The sequence below is a fragment of the Oryctolagus cuniculus genome, chromosome X (genome assembly GCF_964237555.1).
Source record: "Oryctolagus cuniculus chromosome X, mOryCun1.1, whole genome shotgun sequence".
NCBI classification, from domain to species: domain Eukaryota; kingdom Metazoa; phylum Chordata; class Mammalia; order Lagomorpha; family Leporidae; genus Oryctolagus; species Oryctolagus cuniculus.
In genome coordinates, this window is record NC_091453.1 from 56,377,782 (window position 1) to 56,391,609 (window position 13,828).

The window sequence follows — 13,828 nt, forward strand, 5'->3', positions numbered from 1 at the left end:
AATTTATTCAAAATTAGATAAATAATTGTTGGAATTCCAGAAAGTGACCTGACAGAGATATAGGATTGCCAGTCACTGAGTGATGGATGAAATTATGAGAGAAAATTACATTACCCAGCAGGAGGAATTTAAATGAAAAGAGGTTTGACGTTGGATCCAATTAAACACCAACATGCAAGGGGCTGACAGCAAAAGAAAAGCCTACAAAGAACACTAGGAAATCAGCCAAAGCTGCAGGAACTAGACTAGGAGGAGGAAGCAAAAGTGAGAGTCACAGAAACACAGGGCGAATAAAGTTGTAAGTTAATGACAATAATTCTCATGACTCTGTAATGTTTACAGTGTTATTTGAAAAAAAAAACAAGCAGATATTATATTTACCCTTAGAAAATGCAGAAAAAGGAAAGAAATTATGTAAGGGCCCACGCGGTGGCGTCAAGGGTATAGCTGTTGCCTGCAATGCTGGCATCTCCTATGGGCGCCAGTTCGTGTCCCAGCTGCTCCACTTCTGATCCAGCTCTCTGCTATTGCCCGGGAAAGCAGTAGAAGATGGCCCAAGTCCTTGGGCCCCTGCACCCATGTGAGAGACCTGGAAGAAGCTCCTGGCTCCTGACTTCGGATTGGCTCAGCTCCAGCTATTGTGGCCAATTGGGGAGTAAAACAGTGGATGGAAGGCCTCTCTTTCTCTCTCTCTGCCTCTCCTTTTCTCTCTGTGTAACTTTCAAATAAATAAATAAATAAATAAATCTTTTTTAAAAAAATTATGTCATAGACAATAGTAATCTTAATGTAACAGATAGGTCAAGTAAAACAAAGATCTGAAAATATCTATTACACTTAGCTGATAACGTTCACTGACAACGTTCACAATTTCAGTAAGTGAAAGCAGAAGCCAGATGACAGTGGCTTAAAGATTTAATGGGAGGTAAAAACCTGGAGGTCTAGAATACACAGAGTCAGTTGACAAAGATGCAGAGTTAAAGAAAATTATTTTTTGTTGTTGTTTGTTTTTAGCATGGCAGAAACTTCAGCATATTCACAGGGCATCTAGAAGTAGAAAATACAAAGAAAAAAAAATTAAAAATGTAGGTAAGAGGGGGAATAACTGATGTGGCAGGAGCACAGACAAGAATTAAAGAAAGAGTATGTTTGTAGTTCTTTTTTTTTTTTTTTTGAGGCTGCTGAGAGAGAGTAAATGTTTCTCATATAATAGCCTTTGTTTTCATTCAATTGTGGGTGCCAAGATCATCTGAAAAGATTAATACAACACAGGAATGTTTTAGATTAATAAATAAAATTAGGAACAACAGCAGAAGGGAATGAAAGAGATTGCTGACACCAGGTAAGTATAGCAATCTGTCAGAACTGAGAATCTATTTGCTCCTTTACTTAAAGATGAAGCTCATTGAGAAAAGAGAAAAAGTAAGAATAACAAAGTATTTCATTTTAAGATTTATTTATTTGAAAGGCAGAATTACTAAGAGGGAGGGAAACACACACACACACACACACACAGAGATCTTCCATCTATTGGTTCACTTGCTAAATGGCTGCAAGGCTGGGGCTGAGCCAGGCCAAAGTCAGGAGTCAGGAGCTTCATCCAACTCTCCCACATGGATGGCAAGGGACCAAATACTTGGGTCATCTTCTACTGCTTTCCTAGGCACATTAGCAAGAAACTGGATGGGAAGTGGAGCAACCCAGACTCAGAACTGACACCAACATGGGATGCTGGTGTTGCAGGTGGTGGCTTCACCAGTGGCACCACAAGGCTGGCCCCAATGAAGTATTCCTTAAATACTCTTTGGTTTGAAAGTATTATGGCTTGCCTCTCTATTTCGATTATAGAACAAAGAGAAATGTGATTCTCTGTATTTCTATTCATTTGCATGAAATATGCTAATATTCTGCAAGATTAGACATACATTGTGACAGAAATCCTGGTAATCTGAGTGCTATAAGAATATTTGTTGATTCTTAAAAAATCCCCTTTTGATCATCTATTATGTTCTGGACACTATATTATATGACATGGAGATTATGCTTTAGTTATAGCAATAGTCATTACACAAATTCAAATGAATGAGTAGATAATTACAACAGTAATTGGAAAGATGAAGAAAAATTAGAAGATGCTATGAAATATATAATGACAGACCTAATTCAGGAGGGAAGATCAAATCTGTGATACTGATACATAGTCAGAGACCTGATGGATAAGTTATAGTTAGCCAGATGAAGGGGTTAAAAAGAATGAAAATATTAAAATAGTGAGAGCTTATGTAATGTTTCAAGCAGAAGGAATATCAGATTCTAAAGTCTTGAGGTGAAAAGAAAAAGTCAAATCCAATGCAAACTATTCACAATATTGTCTTGTTTTATAATAGTCCTCATCTCAATTTCTCCTTCTCCAAAGAATTTATACATTTGTCAATGAATACTCTTCAAGTAAAAGTCAGTATGAATTTAGGCTTATTCAATGAATCTTTTAATGTTTCTATTGCAAATTCCACCAAAGCTAGTTATTTCAGAGATGTCACCATTTTACAAGTCATTTCATTGAATTTTCAGGGAGATGTGTGATTGTAGACTAACTCTCAAAGACACATGTACTTAAATTGAAAATCTTTTTCAAAAGAATTGGATATTTCTGGTGCCGGCGCTGTGCTGTAGCATGTAGAGCTGCCTCCTGCAGTGCCAGCATCCCATATGGGAGCCAGTTCAAGTCTTGGGTGCTCCACTTCCAATCCAGCTCTCTGCTATGGCCTGGGAAAGCAGTAGAAGATGGCCCAAGTCCTTGGGTTCCTGCGCCCCCGGAGACCTGGAAGGAGCTCCTGGCTCCTGGCTTAGGATCTGCACAGCTCCGGCCATAGCAGCCATTTGGGGAGTGAACAGAAGATCTCTCTCTCTCTCTCTCTCCTCCTCCTCCTCCTCCCCCTCCTCCTCCTCCTCTCTGTAACTCTGCCTTTCAAATAAAGAAATAAATCTTTAAAAAAATTGGCCATTTTCTGAGACTTAATGTGACTCACCAATTCTTCTACAAAGGTCTGGACACTTAGATGAGATCCCTATTTTAAAAAGGAAACTTTAATGTTCTTTGTTCACACAAGTTCATGTAAGTTAAGTGCTATGACACTGAAATAAATTTCTCTCAAGAAGCTGCTTAGAAGATTTAAGAGAGCAATGAGTCCACTGAGTTATAAAATAATAATCTGCACATATGTATTAACAATATATTTAATTACCACACACTACTTTACCATTTCACACAGAACCACCATAGTGCAATCCAATTCACAGCACGGGCCAAATAAAAGATAGAGGGTTTATGGACAAATTTAATGATACTTCACAATTTCCTTTAAGTATTTCGGTCTAGCAAATGTGTGCAATATGACATTCTTTCTGCTAAATAAAATTCAAACATGAACACATCCTATAATAGTTGTTAATATGATTGTTCTGAAGGAAGAATTATTGTTCTTGAGTGAGATAAACATACTAGAAAACTGTGTTGAAACCTCATGTGAATACCTCCCATCATAATTGAGTCTTGGAGTACCCATCATTCTAAGGGAGCGGTATAGAATTGAAAATATCACTTCCTTTTGGTATCCTACAGGATTGTCAAGTAACAAGTAATCACTCTCTAACTCTCTTAAGAATGATACCAGAAAGCTTACAGTAACAACAAAATATTACAGATTCAAGTGATAGACAAGAATGGCTGTGTGAAGGCAGAAGCTCCAAGTATAAATTTTATCCAAGTGTTTGTTTTAAAGAAATGAGTACTTCACCCCTTATTTATTTTAATATAGTAGTACATTTTAGATTTCATAATCAGAAAAATAAATCATGGTGATTGTTTAGATTTTTTGGTAACCTTTTAAAACCAATTTTTAATATATTTTTACACTTGAAAATTGGCAGATTATAGTTACATATTTATGTGTTATAAAGTGATAATGACTTAGGAATACAATGTGGAATAACTAAATGAAGTTGCTTAACACACCCATCACCTCAAATACTAAACCAACTTTTTAAACAGTTTTGAGTTGAATCGGTTCCAGTTACCTAAGTAATGCAGGAATCCATTCTCCTTTTAAGCAATTAGGTTGTACAGACAAGGGACAAGACAAGCCTCATTCAGCTACCGACTACTCCCCCCTCCCGCTCCTCCCCACCCTGTCCCTTCCCTGCTGTTATACTTCATTTAGACTTTGTTTTAACATTCTTACATAGATAAGTTCGTTGGAAATACTGTGTTTAATGCGTATGGCATATTGAATTGTTCTGCAGTTTGCTTGCTTTGCCTAACAATGTGTTTGAGATCTATGCATGTTGCTAAGTGTAGATCATTCCCTTCTCTGTAATTGCTGTATGGATCACCATATCACCCTACTGCATTTTACTATCCATTTCTCTAGGGTGGACATTAAGACTGTTTTTAGTTTTTCCTATTACAAAATAATACACAGGAATATCCATATACCTGTGTGAAAGTGTGTGTGAGTGTGTGTGTGTCTGAGAGAGAGAGAGAGAAGGGGTGAGGGGGATTATTCCTCGTAATGGAATTGTGAAGTCAGGAATGCATATGTTTGTTTTTCAGAGATAACTTCCAAATTGCCCTCCTGTAGTATTTACTCAGTATTTTTTTCTTGAGGTGTTCTGAGGTCTCCCATTGTCATCTACATCCGCTTCACCCTAAGTAGTAATAGCTGTGAAGTCACAGGTTTAATGTGCTATGTATGTATTTTTCTAATACATATTAAAAGGTATAACTATCAAAAAAAAAAAAAGAAAATTTACAATACAGTTAAAGGGATTCCTGTAACCCTTAACTCAGTTGCTCTTATGGTTAATATGTTACATTGATACAGAACATCTGCTAAAACTAATAAGACAATATTAATATATTATTATTAACTGAAGTCCATTCTTTGTCCAAAGTTCTTTAGTTTTTAGCTAAAATTGTCCTTCTTATCTTTTTTTTTTGTCCCAGTAGGCCATCCAGGATTCCACACTACATTTAGTTATCATGTCTCCTACATGTCTGTAGATTATGGCAGTTTCTTATAATTTGATTTTTATGGCCTTGATTGTTTTGAAAAACAATCTTCAGGTATTGATTTTTTTTAATGTTCTTCAATTTGGGTTTGTCTGATTTTTCTTTCACACAGTTAGCTTGTAAGCTCTTGGGAGAAAGAACGCAGAGGTAAAATATTATTCTTATCAAATGATACCAAGAGAACATACCACTAATATGACTTATCACTAATATTATTATCCCTGATCACTTGAATGAAGTAGCACTTGACTGTTTCCTCCCGTGTAATATTACTCTTCCTTGCACACTGTATTCTTTAGAATGAAGTCACTATGGACAGCCTACACATAATGAATGAGGAGCTATGTTCTACCTCATTGATGGAGGAGTACCTACACAAATTATTTGTAATTCATCTATACAAGAGATGAGTCTATTTATTTGCATTAATATATTCAATAATTACCTGTAAAAATTCATTAATGATATTGATTTATATTTTGGGTAATATTCTAAGACTACTTTACTTTTCCGCTCAAATGTTCTAGCTCTGGCCATTGGTAGTTCTTTTAGTTAATTTTCATGACCCACTGATATATCCCATCATTTCATTACTTTTGCACTTTCTTATTTTCTAGCTCTTGAAAAATATTCTGGGATCACTTTGTATATAACCTAAATTAGCCTGACAATCAGCCATTTCTATAAGACACCCTAGTTCCTTTTATAGAATAAAGAAACCAAGATCCGGATGCTAGATATGCTCCATGTTTTGGGGTATTATTGTTTCTAGAATTAAAGAAGTACATGAAATGCTTTAAATCAATCACGTATAAAGTTTTAACTAAGTACCCAACACCAGGCCTATAGAGATGTATTATATAGAGAAGGTATATAGAACACTGTGTTGACTAGAACGTGACATCAACAAAGTCCATGTTATGGTTATGTCTCAGGCATTATGAATGGTCCACTCTTGCATATATTTCTGTAATTGTTTGAAAAAGCAATCAGTATTGTCTAAAGAAAAGATCAAATGTTCTTATAAGAAATAAAATTCACGAATTTTGTTTTGTCCCTTTAGCACTTTATCCTAACTGAGAAATAACAATAGTGTAGATAGTGTCAGTGTTAATGTTTTAGTAGATCTTCTGTAGAAAACCAATGTATACATAAGTACCAAATTCAACTAGGCATTTGCCAAGAAGGTACTAATATTGTTAACATATGTGATATATTACAGATACACATTAGTAACTTCATTTTTCTGACAATAGATTCTTTCCTGGAACACTGTGTCAATAAAGACAAGAAACAGCAAAGGCTAATTGCCAGTTTGACTGACTTATATTGTGCATATGTGTTGAAATGTTGCACTATATGTGATAAAAATGTATAGGTATTATATTTTAATCAAAAGTTTAAAAGTAAAGTAATTTAAGAACAGAATATTGTGTTTTGATATTGTGTGGCTATAAATGAGGTAACTGATATATCCTAGAGCCCTGAAAATCGCAGCTTCTCATTTGAAGGGGTTCTTTTACATGAATTAAAGCTAAATGACTATTTTTTCCATCTGTGTGACATGACAACTGCTGTAAAAATATACCTCAAAAAATAAGATTTGCCCCCTATATTCTGCCCACTGTTCAGATTCCATTTAACAAATGTTTTATAATGAAAATTTTGTGGAAATCCTTGACAAGATCCCTCACATCATAAAGCCTATTAAATCTATGTTCAGCACTAAACAACTAAACCCAATTTCATTCACATTTCACCAGTACACAAATGTAATATTATTTCAAACTTTCAAAGTGAGATAAAACTCACCTTCCCTTTATTGCTTAAAAATTTACCCACTTTTAATGTTAAACTCAAGTGATATGTTTTATAGTAGAAGATCATGATATGCTTCTCCAGGCAATGTACTGTACATCTAAAGTGATTTGTAATCAGAAGTCTGTCAATTATTCCCTAGGATCCAGTTGTACCAAGATATACTTGTCAACTTTTCTAACAACTTCTAAAAGATAAGGCCCTAAGCTTATATCAAGAGCACTCCTTACTATTTCCCCAGATGACACAGTTCAAAATCCATCTATTTATAATGTCTGGTGTAAACACTTGCTTGGTTTTACATGTATCGGTGCCTCAGTTACTACTTTCTGCAACATGCCGCCCCCACATGAATTTTTGGGATATTTCTCAAAGTTGAGAACAGATCATTTGACATGTGTGTAAGAACATACTGACTGTGAAATAGCTAATAGCACCACTGTTATTTATTGAAACTAGGTACACTTAGAGGAGTCACATACCATCTCACACTATAAATGACTACATATTTACATTTCCCTAAAATTCAAAGGCCAGAGCTTTATAGATTTATTTGTTACAGTAATTACAGATGGCTAATTACAGATTTGTTACAGTAATTACAGTTTCTATAATTTGGAGCAAGTAGGAAGTATTAAGAAGCATCACAAATTGTACAATTTTATAAAAACATTATTTTTATTACACTGAAATCAAAAGGGACTGCATTTTCATAACTTACGTTATTTGGAAAAAATGTGTGTAGATAACCCTTAGTACTCATTCTCACTTGGAGATAACACAGTTCCCAATTCCAGAAACGGCACTAAGGAAGAGTTGATTGGATGAAGGGAGATAAAGCAACTCAGGAAATACACTAGACTATATTAACTTCACCGATGGAGCAAATCATCATTAGAGTTCATTATTATTGGACTTGAGGTCCTAGCTTCCATATTTACTTGCTGTGTACTCTTAGACAAATCATAAGATCTGTCTCTGTGTCTCAGGTCTCATATCAAAATGGGGTTGATACATAATCACTCTCTTTTATAATCTCATCCTATCTCCAGGTTCAAATGAAATATTCTTTCAGCATTATTTAAGAACTATAAAAGTCTACATAAATGTGAAGAGTTGATACTCCTTTGGTTATTATCACTAATAATATAACAATGATGATAGCTATTTATATGAACAGATACTTTTCAAGTGGTGTGCAAGGATTATCTCATTTAATTCTCAACAACTCTGTGAAGTATGTACTCTTGTGCTCCCTATTTGAAAGAAAAGGAAATTCAGTATCAGAAAGGTTGAGTACAGTAATTTTTTCAAGATCTCATAGCTAGGAGGCAATAAAGCCAAGATCAGATCCCAAGCAGATTGGTATGCTATTAAAGAATAGTAATCACACTGTACTGTTAAATAATGGTAAAAGTGAATGTAAATTTTTGCTGAGGACTATAGTGAAAATGCAATGCTTATTTTTAGCTATATATCTACACCTCATATTCAAAAGATCTCAGGCCAAATTATCCCCTGCAAGTGCAGAAGACAGGATAATGTTAGTAAATTTAAATTGGTTGATAAGATCAGTTTCTATAATTTGGAGCAATCTAAGCATATTCCACTATTTTTTGAATCAATCCATTATATGAAGCATAAATCCCTGTTGTAGGGTTGACATGCAGATGAGAGTCCAGCCCAGTCAAGGTATTCTGTATTGCCATGTTGATGGATATAGCTCTGACAACGATGAGGATAATTTGGGAAATGGAAATGTACATAAAACTCAGTAACAGCAATTAAGTAATTTTAAATTTATTTTCTTACTTAACCTGATTTTCAGAGCCATTAAAATGAACTGATTCAAGGTTTCCCTTCTCGCTTCACACCTACAGGTATGGGGATGCTTAAGGAACAGTGACATCTGTAATCAGCAAAAAGGAGATGGAAACAACAAAAATGAACCTGGATATTCTATAAACTTTACTAAGTTTCTTACTCTTATATTCCAGATTACTTACTATTTATTCGTGTTCCTTTGCATGGTGGTATATGTTTTTGCCATTTATATTCCTATATTATCATTTGTCATTTCCTTTTATTACTGCATTGCAAATCCCTAAAGATCTAAAGGATAAAGGCCTTGGCACTGTCCAGACTACCATGCTGTACACATGTCTTTAAAAATATTTTGAGTCACAGAGTTAGCTAACTTGATAATACCACATCATCCAAACCTAGCTTGGCAGATATTTTTGCCTATTTACAATATCATTGCAAGCAGCTGTTGTATGTAGTATTCAGTAATATAGAATAAGGCCACACTGGGAAGTCAGCTGTTTTTACCTAGACTATTCATAATTGTTTTCACATATTGACACAGAATTAATCAGCCCATATAATTCCTTAAATGAAGAATCTGAAGACCCTTGTGCATTTCCTTGATTACCCCAAATGCATATAACTCATTTTCATCTCTGGATAAAGTCAATTCTAACCTAAGACTCCTCAACAGTCCTGAGTATGAGCATACAGATTACTTATGAAATACAGATATGACTTGATCGGCCCTTGCCCTGAATGTTGATGAACAACTTAATATGTTATCCCTCTTAGTATTTTTTTGTTTGTTCTACTTAATACTTTTGGTTGAATACTGTAATCAATACACAATTATTCTTATGTGCTAAAACTTAACTGAAAAGTGATCGCTGTTAAATATAAGAGTGGGAATAAGAGAGGGAAGAGAGGTGCAATTCGGGACATGCTCAAGCTGACTTATCTCAAACGGTAGAGTTAGAAACATACCAGGGGATTCCAATTCAATCCCATCAAGGTGGCATGTACCAATGCCATCTCACTAGACCCAATGATCAATTTCTGTTCACAATTGATCCTAATGATAGGACTAAGAACCAAAGGGATCACATAAACAAGAATAGTGTCTGCAAATACTAGCTGATAGAATCAAAAAGGGAGAGAATGATCCAACATGGGAAGTGAGATACACAGTAGACCCATAGAATGGCAGATGTCCTAAACAGCACTCTGGCCTCAGAATCAGCCCTTAAGGCATTCAGATCCGGCTGAAAAGCCCATGAGAGTATTTCAGGCATGCAAAGCCACGACACTCTGGAGAAAAAAAAAAAAAAAACACCTAAATGAAAGATCTCCGCGAGTGAGATCCCAGTGAGATCCCAGTGGAAAGAACAGGTCATCAAAGAAGGAGGTACCTTTCTCTGAAGGGAGGAGAGAACTTCCACTTTGACCATGGCCTTGTCTAAATATGATCAGAGTCGGTGAACTCAGGGGGCTTCCATAGCCTTGGCAGCTCATGACAAGAGCCTAGGGTGATTACTGATGCCATAAACAAGAGTGTCAATTTGTTAAGTCAACAACAGGAGTCACTGTGCACTTACTCCTCATGTATCTCTGTCCTTAGTGTGCTGTACATTGTGATTTAATGCTATAACTAGTACTCAAACAGTATTTTTCACTTTATGTTTCTGTGTGGGAGCAAACTGTTGAAATCTTTACTTAATGTATGCTAAACTGATCTTCTGTATATAAAGAGAATCGAAAATGAATCTTGATGTGAATGGAAGGGGAGAGGGAGTGGGAAAGGGGAGGGTTGGGGGTGGGAGGGACGTTATGGGGGGGAAGCCATTGTAATACATAAGCTGTACTTTAGAAATTTATATTCATTAAATAAAAGTTAAAAATAAAAAAAAAAGAAATGAAAAAAAAAGAAATTTCTTTAGTGTTCTGATAAGGAATGCAATCAAAATCTTGTAAGCTATTTGACACAACTAGTTCCAAAATGTCTCATCCTGAAATTCTCATCATGTAAATAAATTTGATATCTAAAAATTTAGAAAGACACTCACAATGTTTATGACACACAGATAAAATACAAATCGCTTTTCACCAATTTGAATGACTGGATTAGAAAACAAATCACGGCCTTAAAACTTTGACAATAATACAATTTAAAATTGAAAAAAATCAGGGCCAACACTGTGGCATAGCAGATAAAGCCACTGCCTGCATATAGGCGCTGCTTCGAGTCCCGGCTGCTCCATTTCCAATCCAGCTCTCTGCTATGGCGTTGGAAAGCAGTAGAAGATGTCCCAAGCTCTTGGGCCCTGCACCATGTGGGAGACCCAGAAGAAGCTCCTGGCTCCTGGCTTCGGATCGGTGCAGCTCCGGCCATTGCGGCCCTCTGGGGAGTGAACCAGCAGATGGAAGACCTCTCTCTCTCTCTGCCTCTCCTTCTCTGTCTGTGTAACTCTGACTTTCAAAATAATGAAATCTTTATAATTTTTTAAATAAAATTGAAAAATAATCTTAAATTTAAGTTGAATCTAGTAGCTGGTGTTGTGGCACAGCAGGTTAAGCTGAAGCCTGTGATACTGACATCCCATATCAGATTATGGGTTCCAGTCCCAGCTGCTCCAATTCTGATTCAGCTCACTGCTAATGCTCCTGGGAAAGCAATAGAAGATGGCCTGAGTGCATTGGCCCCTGTCACCCATGTGGGATACCTGATGGAGTTCCTGGCTCCTGGGTTCTCTTGGCCCAATTCTGGCCATTGTGGCCATTTGTGGAGTGAGCAAAGGGATGGAAGATGGCTCTCTATCTCTTCCTCAACAAAGTTTATTTTTTTCCAAGATTTACTCATTTGTGAGTTAATCTATTTGAAAGGTAGAGTTGCCACTGTGCCACGACAATGGGTCTGCAACAAAGGTTTTTGAGATCTTACTGTGAGCCAGACACTGATGCTAAACAAGATAGACAAAAATCCATGGTTTTATGACATTTACATTTTAGAGAAGGGTGAAAATTAACAAATTTGGTATTTATTCCAAATATGTCAGATGAGTCTATCTAGGATTTTAATGGAAAAAAACTGAGAGTTCCTTATATATTCTGGATATTAATCCTTTATCAGATGTATAATTTGCAAATATGTTCTCACATTATGTTAGTTGCCTCTTTACTTTGTTGAGTGTTTCCTTTGATGTGGGAAAGCTTCTTAGGATGATATAATCCCATTTGTCTACTTCTGCCTTTACTGCCTGTGCTTCTGGGATCTTATGCAAGAAGTCTTTGCCTAAATCAATGTCTTGCAGTGTTTCCCCTAGGTTTTCCTTTAGTAATTCGATGGTTTCACGTCTAAGATTTAGATTCCTGATACATTGTGAGTTCATTTTTGTATAGTGTGTAAGTTAGGGGTCTTTATTTAGTGGAGAATTAAGTTTGTGATTATAAATTGAAAGCATGTTATTTTAAAAATTTAAAGAAAAATAATAAAAGAAGGAGGAGGGGGATAAAAGGAGGGAGGGTGGGAGGATAAAGTAGGATGTATCATGATGCTCTTAAAACTATGTATAAAATAAATAAAATTTGTTTTCCTCATATAAATAAAAAGGAAAAGAAAAAATTTCAAATTAACTCAATTTAAAAATAGGCAAAGAATTTCAAAAGATATTTCCACAAATGTCCAATAAAGAAATGAAAGGAGGGAAAAAAAGAAAATATTGTGAGTGAGGGGTGGAGGTTCAATAAAGAAACAACTTAAATGACAATGAGGAAACAAACAGAAAATCTAGATGGTAGCAGATTCTATAAAACAAACAGTAAGTGTCTCCTAAAAAGCAATTTTATGTGGGAAAATGTAGATTGTTTTAGGAAAAAAGAGATTAAGAGGAATAATTAAATGTCATATATAAATCTTAATTCTATCCTCATTCAATATAAAACATGTATGTGTGGAGCGATGAAATATTCTAAATTTGTATCATTATGGCTGTACAATTTTTATAAACATGTGGTAAATCATTGAATTTTACACTAAAAAGGAATGATTTTCATGTGAACATTATCCTCAATAAAGCTGATTAAAAAATTGGGGGGGATAACTAAGTTATCTACAATTCATTGGATATTATATGGTATCAGGGAATTATTTTTAAGTAGTTTAAATATGATAGTATTGAGATTATGGAGGAAACCCTTATTTTAGGAGATGAATACTGAAATATGTGCATGGAAAACATCATGAAGTCTCTGACTTTTAACTTGCACAGAAAAACTGAGGAAGGAAATACTATGGGCATACAAATATTTACTGTAATAGCCTTTTAGGTTTTCTAGGTGTTTCAACACTTTGTAATAAAAAATTTGAAAATATATGCACTTTAAAGAATAAAAAGGGTAATTTGAGGAGATTAAGATATTAAATAGGGAATGACATAATCTGTTGTTCTTGGCCATCTTTGCAAATTGGACCTTCTTACTGTATGATGTAATCAGTTAGAAATCTCTCAGTTGCTAAATCCTCAGGAAACAGTATATTGGGAAGTAATTTATTATGAAGCTACATATAGATTTGGCCTAAAGTCATGCCTGCAGAATAGATATTTTCTACACAATTACTATCCCAATTTTACTTTCCATCTTTTACTTTCAGTTTTGGCTGGTTCACTTTTGTTGTGACCAACCCATGAAATCAAGGATCCCCAATGTTCTTGGCATAAAATCCAAAGACCTTGGGGCTGGTGCTGGGCATAGTGTGTTACGTCCACTATGTGGCTGCTCCACTTCCAATCCTGTTAATGTGCCTAGGAAAGCAGTGGCAGATGGCCCCAGTGCTTGGGCCCCTGCACTCACAGTGGGAGACCTGGTAGAAGCTTCTGGCTCCTAGCTTCAGCATGGCCCAGCCCTGGCCATTGCAGCCATCTGGGAAATGAGCCAGCAGATGAAAGATCTGTCCATCTCTCTCTCTCTAACTCTGCCTTTCAAATAAAATACATATTTTTTAAAAAAATCCAAAGAACTTAACTGAGTCTATGGGCTGCAACATAAATAATCTGGTCACTACTTACCTCTCTCGCTTTAACTTCTGCTACACTCATCCTTCCCCTTCCCTGCACATCAATTACAATGGCCTTC

At 35.6% G+C, this 13,828-nt stretch overlaps 1 protein-coding gene across 3 annotated transcripts in view; it reads right to left on the reverse strand.

Annotated features, from left to right (window-relative positions):
* The window catches only part of FAM133A (family with sequence similarity 133 member A), a 43,892-nt gene that overhangs the window by 4,082 nt on the left and 25,982 nt on the right, over positions 1 to 13,828 (reverse strand). The gene's annotated exons all lie outside the window — the stretch shown is intronic.